The 10,208-nt window shown below is 36.8% G+C and overlaps 1 protein-coding gene and 1 long non-coding RNA gene across 2 annotated transcripts in view; one reads left to right on the forward strand and one right to left on the reverse strand.

The window, feature by feature from the left end:
* The window catches only part of LOC105451018 (basic-leucine zipper transcription factor A), an 85,083-nt gene that overhangs the window by 60,541 nt on the left and 14,334 nt on the right, over window positions 1-10,208 (reverse strand). The window lies entirely within an intron of this gene.
* LOC105451017 lies at window positions 3,442-4,613 on the forward strand. The gene is made up of 3 exons (XR_974536.1): window positions 3,442-3,654; window positions 3,735-3,802; window positions 4,421-4,613. It is a non-coding gene; the product is annotated as an uncharacterized LOC105451017 (long non-coding RNA).

Genomic DNA, 10,208 nt, shown 5'->3' on the forward strand with positions numbered 1-10,208 from the left:
CGACGAATCTATCTATTAGAATCAACATGTTCAGAGTGAACCGTCTCATTTTATCACATTATATAATTACGCTATAGTCGCCACAGTCCGTTACTTTCTTTTGATGACTATGGTCCCAAGAGAGAGTAATGTCGTTTTACTAATAGCGCTCTTGCAATATCGTAAGGTGAAGTTAGATTGCACCAGCGGGGATAATTTTGCCCTAATGAATGAAGATTGTAGTACAGTGTAATTTATTAGTTTCGCTTTTACTTATTCTTTTTTTTTTTTAAACAGAAGCAGAGATCAGAGCTGGCGTGTCCATTGTTGGGAATAAAGGAAGATCGTACCGAGACTGGACTTCACCGAAATTACATGTCGCTTCCTATTCAGTTTCAATTCTTACTTAATAAAAAGTAGGGAGAGAATCGCATAGATTACTACGCTTAATCGGCGTGGTATCGAAAATTCGCCCCGGCTAAAAACGCGGACGATTTTAGCCGGCGTTGCTCCTGCTCTTCGAGCGGGGTTCGGATTTGGGTTTTGCCGCAGGGGTAGGTGCGCAGAGTGAACGCGGATCGATCCCCCTCGGCGCGAGTGCGAATGGGGGGTTGCGACCGAGTCGCCCTCTCCGTTGCTCGGTATCCTGGCGTGTTCATCCCCGAAAACGGGAGCGTTTAAAGGATGGTGCCACGTTGCCCAACGTGGAACCATCATCGAAATTCGGGCACAATCGGCGAAAAAAATCGCGGTACCGCGAGTATCGGTATCGCAGCGAGGAGCTCATTCGCGACGCCGACCTAGAAATATATTTTTTTGTGGGGAAACAAAAAAGGGAAGATTTAGACGCGGATTAGAAAAATCGACAAATCCGTTTTTTTCGCGGAAAGAAAAAAAATGACGAGTCGCGCTATAATCGGCGCGATACGTCGCGAGTCTCATTATCGGACGCGTTTTATCAGACTTCGTACCGCCGTTATAACTCGAATGTAGGTTAGCGGCGGCGGATCCAAGAGAAGGGATGCCGAGTTTTCTTCGAAAAATCAATAGACATTTCTGCCCCTGGGTTTCACCTTGTCGCGCTAATAACGCCTGCCGTTAACTGCTCGCATTCGAAGATTCGTATCGCGGGCATATTTGTATGGAAAAACCTAATACCTAAGCTCATGAGGAAAATCTTTATGCAGGATTCACTACTGCTCGTAAATTTAATGATCATAAAAGCAAAGTAGATCTTTCTTTTAATGCAACGCGTTTACGAACGTGTTAAGCAGTGTATGAAATTTTCTCTGGATGTTTATATCATTTTTTGCCAATGTATACCATGTATACTATTTGGAAACACCCAACTCCCGTTTCAAATTAAATAAAAAATAAAAATATTCGCATCGTAATTCGCTGACTTGTTACTATCAAAATTATCGAAATTTCTCTCGAATTTATATAAAGGAATAATCGGTTCTAAATTAGCCAAAGAATTTGCAAATGAAGCTCGCCGGGCGGAGTTTCGTAAACATCCCGTGTAGTAGTCCAGGATTAACCGCAGAGCACGTGCATCTCGCAGTAACTTGCTGCGCGATAGATTTCCGACGTAATTGTGGCTTAAGCAACAATAGTGTCGCGTATGCGAATAAATTCGCGCAGCCTTAACGTATGACGCGTACACACGATAATTCGCGGGTGGACTCTCGTCGATCATTGGTCGATCGTTGGTCGCGAATCGAAGTTGGGACGAGGTCGAGCGTGAAGAGATCCCGTTTACCTTCGCAAGTACGTTTCCACCTGGCTCGTACATACCTGAGGAACCTGTACAGTCACGCTCGCACGCGTTTCTAGCGATCGCCGCTGTACCACCAACTTCTTGATATCCGGGTATTCGCGGGATGCATTTATTGATATGGCGCCTAATGTGTCGCAACTAGTATATACCTAAATATATTAGTATTATTCCTTATCCGCGACATTACCTCCAATATCCTTGACGCGCCTAATTTCATCAACGATGAATAAATTCGACAAGTTCACTCGACACAACGACGAATCTATGTAGAAACTAATGAAACTCAATCTTTAGGTTTGTAACTATACGAAAGCCTCCGTAAAATTTATTATATATATATATATATATATATATATATAATATGTTTGCAATATAATATAAAAAAATCGATAAATATTTCTCAACAAAAATTATTTTGTATATACATATATACAATATATATATATATATATATATATATATATATATATACAAATGTTATTATTAATACGCCTATTTCCTTAATTATTGCTATTGCTGGGAATATCTACGAATATTTTTAATTTAAAACTTCGTGCATGAAAGTAGTAATTTTGTATCAAATACCACTAATTTTTTTTCCCAAATATAATTCAATTTTTCATCATTATTTTTATTTTAACATCTTTCCATTTTTATGTATAATTTAATAAGTTTTTAATTTAAAATAAAATAAATCAAAAATTTGCGATCGAAGGGATATCCTACATTCTTCTATTTCTCTTCGCGTCTTTTTTTCCAATTGCTACGACCAACAGACACTATTGACGATATGCTACTATTAATTATATTTCGCTCCCAGATTTTTTACAAACAATGCTATTGTATAGAATTATTAACCATTTTTGGTGAAACTTGTTTCTGCGTAAATAACGATAGACAAGCGTTGCCAATTATCAAGCAGAGATCAAACACAAAACCAATTTTTATGTGTTTCTATCGCCTTCATATTTTATATTAAACTGTTGCTGCTTTCACATTTTTACCACAATTTTAAATATTGTGGTTGATATTCCATTTGCTTCATATTCCCCACGATTACTATATGGAATGACTCTAAATCAAATGATATATCAAATTTTTTGACTATTAAAATTAACAGCAACGTATAAGAAAAATTATTGTCGTAAGTTTGACATTTTCAATATTTCACGTAATTCTTAAATTAAAATTTTATTTTTATTAAAAATTTATTTCTTTTGCCTTTTTGAAATAAGTAACATCTGATTGTTATAAATTTGCACTTTTACAACTTATTTTCTCCAAAACATTCTTTGTTTCCTATTTGTGGATAATATAGCTTTTTGAGGGATTAAACGTTAGTCATATTTCCTCTCGGAAAAACAAATTGAAATTGCGAAAGTAAGTCTAATACAAGATTCTAATCTATTTAATACAGAAATGCTGCTTTGTTATAGTAATTTCGCTAGTCTGCAACGCAATCCTGCTTGAGAAAGGACCGAAAGGACCTCCTCCGGCAGCCCCTACTACCCGCTTTCCACGGTGCTGCGCGAGATGAACGAAGGTCCTATTTCCGGCCGATATTTAAATCCGAGGGGGACCGAATCCGCTCGACCTTAACCGAAGCGTTCGGGTCCGGCTGTCACATTCGTGGCGTACCGAATGCCCGTCTCTCGTGGCGGCGACGGCGGTGCAGCGGCGGCGACGGCGGCGGCGGCGGCGGCGTAAAGCGTTAATGAAAATGGCAACGCGCCGCGACGCCACGCGGCAGCCTCGACGGGGTACGTACGGCCGCAAATTACGCTGCTTTATCAATCTGAAATAACATCGGCGCGGGACAATTAGCGACAACGCGAAAACTTACGGAGGATTTTCACCGACCCAACGCAAGGATCACGTTACGGCATGGCTGACACGTACGTCCGATTCTGTAAACGTTACGACAGATTACACGTTTACAGGGTGATACTATATAGTTTTGCATGTTTTATTATAGATAGACGGATGTATCTGGGAGAGATATCGTAGTCAAGAGAGTACAGAGATTCTACCTTGACAAGTAACGTAAGTTATTATTACATATTATTATTACTATTTACAAAATCTTATTATCTGTCTTTATTGTTTTGCCAAAGCAATTGATGAATTTGTTTGTTACGTATTACAATATTTAGTGGTGTTTGTGTTGTCTCAATATATTAATATTTTAGTATTTTGTTACGGTGTAAAATTTAATTTTTTGTAAAAAGTCTTATAAATCATGCATCGAAGATATAATTTAGAATTTAACAACATTTTAAATTTCCTTTTATGATAGAAGAATTATGACATATATAAGAACATAAAAATAATGAAAAATAAATTTTGAAACAGCAAAAATATATATCTCACATATATTTCTAAAGAATATAAATAGTAATGCATGTATTTATTGCACATGAATTCTCTACATTTATCATAGTTTGTATTAAAAGTGCTTTTATATTGTTTTTCTATTTTATATAAATCTTTATAGATGTATAAAACATATTTTATGTGTTTGATAAACTGTCAAAAATAAGCAGTGTCTGTGTTAGAAAATCATAACGTTGTTCACAAAGTTAAGATACTTTTAGTACTACTTTCCTAATCTTTTCACGTATAGAATAATGTAAAAAGCTTTCATTGTTGTTATCTTTACAGATATTTTCAGTTCGCAAGCAGAGGATAGCGAAAGTATTAATTCGAAGCAAATGATACATATACTCAACAAATTAGAAATACACAGGGAACCTTCAAGATAGTCTAATGAAAAATATTTCTAAAAAAACAGTACATTTATCCTGTTAAGTCTGCTGCAAAACTGTTAATAAAAGAAATTGTGAAAAAAGAAATATATTTTTAGGGGATATTAGTATTATTTTGTTCATGCACATATCCATTCTGACTATCTAAACATATAAATTCCGTCACGTGTTAAGATAAATAATTTAATAGTTATATATTTTTTGTGAGATTATAACTTTAGGATTTATATTTAACTTCTTTAACGTATGTATATGTATTTTATGTACATGTCTTAAAGGCAAGGGAAAACATTTGCTTTCTTAAAAAATTTGTTTTGTGTTAATTCGTATAATTGTTTTAAGATAATTTCTATGTACTTTTGTGCAACATAGTATAAAAATAAATAGAATAGATAATATATGTACTTAATATATTTCGACGTTTTAATTAAATTATCATTTTAGATGGTACCAATTTTGGCTTACGTAATAATTACTCTTCTAATTACGACATTCCACTTTTTTTAATCTATCATGCGCATCACAATAAATAAATAGTAGCATGCAATATATATATATACATACATATATATATATATATATATATATATATATATATATATATATCTCAGTGACAGTAAAGCTGTTGCTCATCCCATTGTGACTAAGTTATAAGTCTATACTTAGCGATATCAACGTCGAAACTGAATGCTAAATCTAGATCTAAAGTTTGTGAAATTTACATTAAGGCTGCCGATCCTTTACTGCAGTCACATTGGATTATGACCTCTTATGATAGTTAATCAAAGTATACAGCCATCTATTAGTCCACGTTCCATAAATCTATCCCATCGAATCGAATATCAGTTGTGACACGTGAAAAAATTAATTTATTTCTATGCACGGCGGGGAAAATATATCCGTATGGTTGTTCTGCATCTCTGACGTCATGATCCAATATAACTGTAGCGAGGGAGCAAAAGTCCTAAATGTAATTTTTTAAATCTCAAATTAAAAAAAACAGACATTATACCGGGATTTTATATCAGGCGTAATTCGATTTTAGCTTTATTTGTTGCATTACTTGTAAATTAATAATAAAATCGATATTGCTCGTTAATGATAAGATAGTTCGACGGATCTCGGGGTCACCGCAAATTTACAGTCGGCCCTGCCTTCAGGTTTGTATTATAGATTGACCGAATTCGCTGGATATCTATTTGTTCCAATATTCACTTTTAACCTAGCTTTCCAAATGCTACTTTTAACACCTGTTCTCCTATTTTACGTCGCCAGGATTGCAAATAATTATCCGCCCTACTGCCACGATTAATATTACAGACTTTTTTATTATCATGGCGCTGCGGTCGCGCGGATGTAACGCCAGTCAACATCGAACAAAGTCGGAAATTTATCGCGGACGGCTCTCTCGGTTAATATACATAACGCCAGCTAATATTCGTCGTGCATTTGTATTTTTGTATAAATTTTACATCCGACCGTGGCCGAACGCGGCCGAAAATATCCGAGATTTTTAGTCTGTTGCATCCATCGCGCGTCGAACGCGCTTCTCTTCTCATCGTCATCCCCCTGTCTCCCTTTGCTCCCGCAACTACATTCTACCTCTCTCTGCGCCCCTCTGCTCATTCGCTCTACCCCTCTCTGTCTCTCCGTTTCTCAGCCCCATCGTATCATCTTCCTTTCCATCTCGCCGCAACTTCGAGCGATGTCGGGAGCGCTCGTGCGACATCGGCCCTGACTTTTGTTGCGCGCTTTGTAGAACGTATAAACGGATGAGGCTTTTTCCGGGACCGGCAACGCGTGCTACCTTGTGCCTCTCGCGCGAAGATGCGCGAACGGAGAGTTAGAGCTAGCCGGACGAGAGCGTGCTTCCAAGTACGCTCTGGTCCGCCAATGATACACGTTCTCTATCGGTCGTAGGATACGATCAATTCCGATCCGAATTATTTCAGTAACGTACGCGTAGTTTCTGCCCGTCGTTGAATCAATTCGACAGTAATAATACGATCGATTTAATGCACAGCAAAAGAGAGAGAGAGAGAGAGAGAGAGAGAGAGAGAGAGAGCCGTGAATTTCTCGTTATAACGTCGAAAGGCATATAATCGAGTCCTCCAGGATCCGGCGGCGCGTCATTCACTCTCGGTCGAGCCGGGTATAGCCCGTCACCGTGGCTGCATCACGGTTATACCCGTAGACTCTCGGCGCTCTCTCGGTCCCCGATGTTAGCGCGATCGATACGGCGACCATCCCCCGTCGTCAGCCCGGCCGATTTTTTTCCGTTCGACCCTCGCGCTTGCGCACGTTGCCGCGGTCTCCCCTTTCCGATTCCGAGCGCGCGGTAGTTGGAGGAGGATACCGCTGCCACCCGGCGAAGCGGGACTGAGCGAGCGCGCGGCAACAACACGAGGCGAGGCGAGGAGAAACGGGATGACACGAGGAGAGGAGAGGAGAGAAAAGAGAGGAGAGGAGAGGAGAAGAGAGGAGAGGAGAAGAGAGGAGAGGAGAAGAGAGAGGAGAGCAGAGAGGAGAGGAGAGGAAAAGAGAGGAGAGGAGAGGCGAATCCAGGCGGGGCACGGGAAGTGGGGAAAGAGGGGAGCGCGCCTTTATTATAGCCGCGCGCTTCTGCCATACCCCCGGCGCTCGAGCCAGAAACTCGGCGCTGCCAGGGATCGCCAATACCAATTTTGGAACGCGCCAACGTCGACCGAAATTCACAAACGAGATCTCGGAATTAGCAGGGAAAATGTGGGACCGCGCGGCTCGATCGATCTCTCGAAAAATATCAGGAGGGCAGCAGGAGCGCGAGATTAAATGTATTTATGTACATTACGTCGGGGAGGGCACAGAAGAGAGAGAGAGTGAGCTCGGGGGGGATGGAGGGGCGAAAAAGGGGAGGCGGAGGAGGGTGACGCATTACGCGCGGACGACGCGAAACGAGCGTGGGCGGGTAATTTAACGAGAGGCGCCGTATTATTTTCGAATGGGACGTAAGGACGCTCCGCAAGAGATACCCGCGCTTCCCTGCTCGCGTCTTGCGCTTTGCAAGCATGAGTCTCGTGGAAAATGAATCTAACGAGTACCTGGTAGACTTTTTGACATTTCTTGCAAGTTATTCGACGAACTGCGCCCTCTCTTACAGAGATCATCCTACGCATTCAGCATCTCTTATGATAGATATGATAAATTCTTTGATTAATTTAAAATACCGAGTTTTAATGTTATATATATATATTTTTATTTATCTCTTAATTTTAATTTTATCTTAATAAATAGATCCGAAACAACTTTTGGATATATATTTGATTTGATATCTGATAAAGCGCGATTTGATAAAGAAGTAGTAAAATAAAACGGATATTCTAAAATTATATATATATATATATATATATATATATATATACACACATACATATATATGCGTTAGTTTTACTTTATCAGTTCGATATTCTCGAAGGCGATTCGGATTGCATTGGTAAAGAGGAAAATTTGATTTACAATGGTTAACATGCGCGGCCCTAAAATGCGCGTTGCATTCAATATTAATCAAAATAAGCCAACTGATTATATTTGCAATGAAAATCTTTGCAAAGTAATTCTACAATCTTAATGAATATTACAATTGACGTGACGATAAGCAAATTCGGAAATATTTTACATGCGTGTGCACGTGCACGTGAAAACAGGAGGATTTTCTTTAGAATACTTATAAGAACTTCCTTCGTTAATTTGGACAAATTGTAACAAAACGAGAAAAACTCAATTCATGATAATTCAAATTTAAAGTTTCAATATAGCATTGTTTTAGTTAAGAAAAACAAAGCGTTTGCTCTTACATTATTTGTTGACAACAATTGCAACGCGTTTGTTAAAATTTATATCAATTATTATTTAATTTAATTATTTCATATCATATTATTTTATTTAATTATTTCATATCAAATTCAATCTCGTTTTTCGTTGTTAAATGTATATCAGATACAAGCATTTTCGTTTTGGTCACTTAGCGCCATATTAACGGCGGCTGATTGGAATTGGAGGGTGAATCAAATTAGACTCGAAGGCTCTCGTTTCTTAAAGAAAATGGTGATCAGTTATGAACGTATCTGCTTCGATACAATTAGAAAAGTTAGTAAAATTAATTTGAGTAAATGAAAGTAACTCATTGTTCGAATTTTTAATTTATAATTCAATTCATCCATTGTAACTATAACGACAAGTACTTCAACTGTCTTTCATTTTGCGTCAACTATCCTTTTTTTAAATATTATTATAAACTATTTCGTGGATAATTAATAAGAGAGATTAATGGAGAGAGAAGTTAATAGGAAGAGAGATCGACATCAAGAAATTAAACGCAACTCATCGTGTGGATTGTTGCTCAGAATTTTTGCCTAAAAAAATGCAAAAACTGCCAGAAATATTAAAAACGAATAGTACAAAAATTTTTAAGATTTTTTACCAGGAGAGATTGAATCAAATAAAAAATTGGTTAAGTGGTGATATCTGGTTCGATATTATATTAATTGATTCTTAGGATTACTATAGTCATCTTCATCTATAATAGAAGAGTCATCTATTATTTGAACGATGCGAAACATGATTATCTTATTAAACAATCTACAAAATATTCAATTCTTTGGCGAACATTTATATTTGTAAAAAAAAGTAGTAATAAAGTTAGAAAAAAGTTCTTCCTTTTCGCATTAATTTCTATATGTTAGTACATTTCTAATTATATTACGATTCTAGTCCGCAAATGTCAGAGTAAAAAAAAACAAGTAAACAAAAGAATAAGATAAAGACCTCTATTCATGATTTTCAAATTATTAATATCAGATTATAATTTCTTCAAAAATCTTCATTTACTTCATTGAACAATGAAATTAAAAGAATTTCGATAAGTAAGCATAAATAATTAATTCTCGAAAGCTTATAAAGTGAATTAACACTAATGAGGAAACTTAAGTTTTCTCATATATCGGTCATAATTACGACAAACAAATAGTCGCGATTGTAACAGCAACAAGGCACATTATCGAAATTATCGCCTAATTATTTACGTAATTCTCGCATCTCATATCATGTACATTTATATTTTATATGCATAAAATACGGTTTTACAATAAGAGTAAAATTAGTACCAGATATTTCGTATACTGTAAATTCTGTATACATATATTATACTTGGGAAAAGTTAAATAAATAATAGAATTATATATTTTTATTTCAATCTCTGATTGCAATTTCATTTGACTTAAACGAAATTTAATTCAAATTTTAAGAATTGTTAGAATATTTAAGGAATTCAGTTATTGCTTCAATTGTAATTTCTATTTTTCCAATGGGTTTTTTTTAACCAATTTCTTCAGGTATAATGGCTATTTCTCTGAGAACATAAATCTTCGCGTGATTCAAGAGAATGTGCGCTTTTTATGTAAGGTTTACAACAACCTATATACGATAGTTTGAGATTGCGGAATGACAGTCAACGGTGAATGTCCGTTTTCATTTTTGCTTGTTCGAATCGATCGACAGTTTGACTCGCGGTGTTGTGCTATAGATACGAGAGATATTAGTGTATCTCGTCAAGATTTTAACATGGCGATCGATCGAGTCGGAGTTCATCACCGATACAGTGTATGTATGTACGTATACGTATGTGTATATATATATATATATATATA

Source organism: Wasmannia auropunctata, unplaced genomic scaffold, assembly GCF_000956235.1.
Source record: "Wasmannia auropunctata unplaced genomic scaffold, wasmannia.A_1.0 LD336053.1, whole genome shotgun sequence".
Classification (NCBI taxonomy): domain Eukaryota; kingdom Metazoa; phylum Arthropoda; class Insecta; order Hymenoptera; family Formicidae; genus Wasmannia; species Wasmannia auropunctata.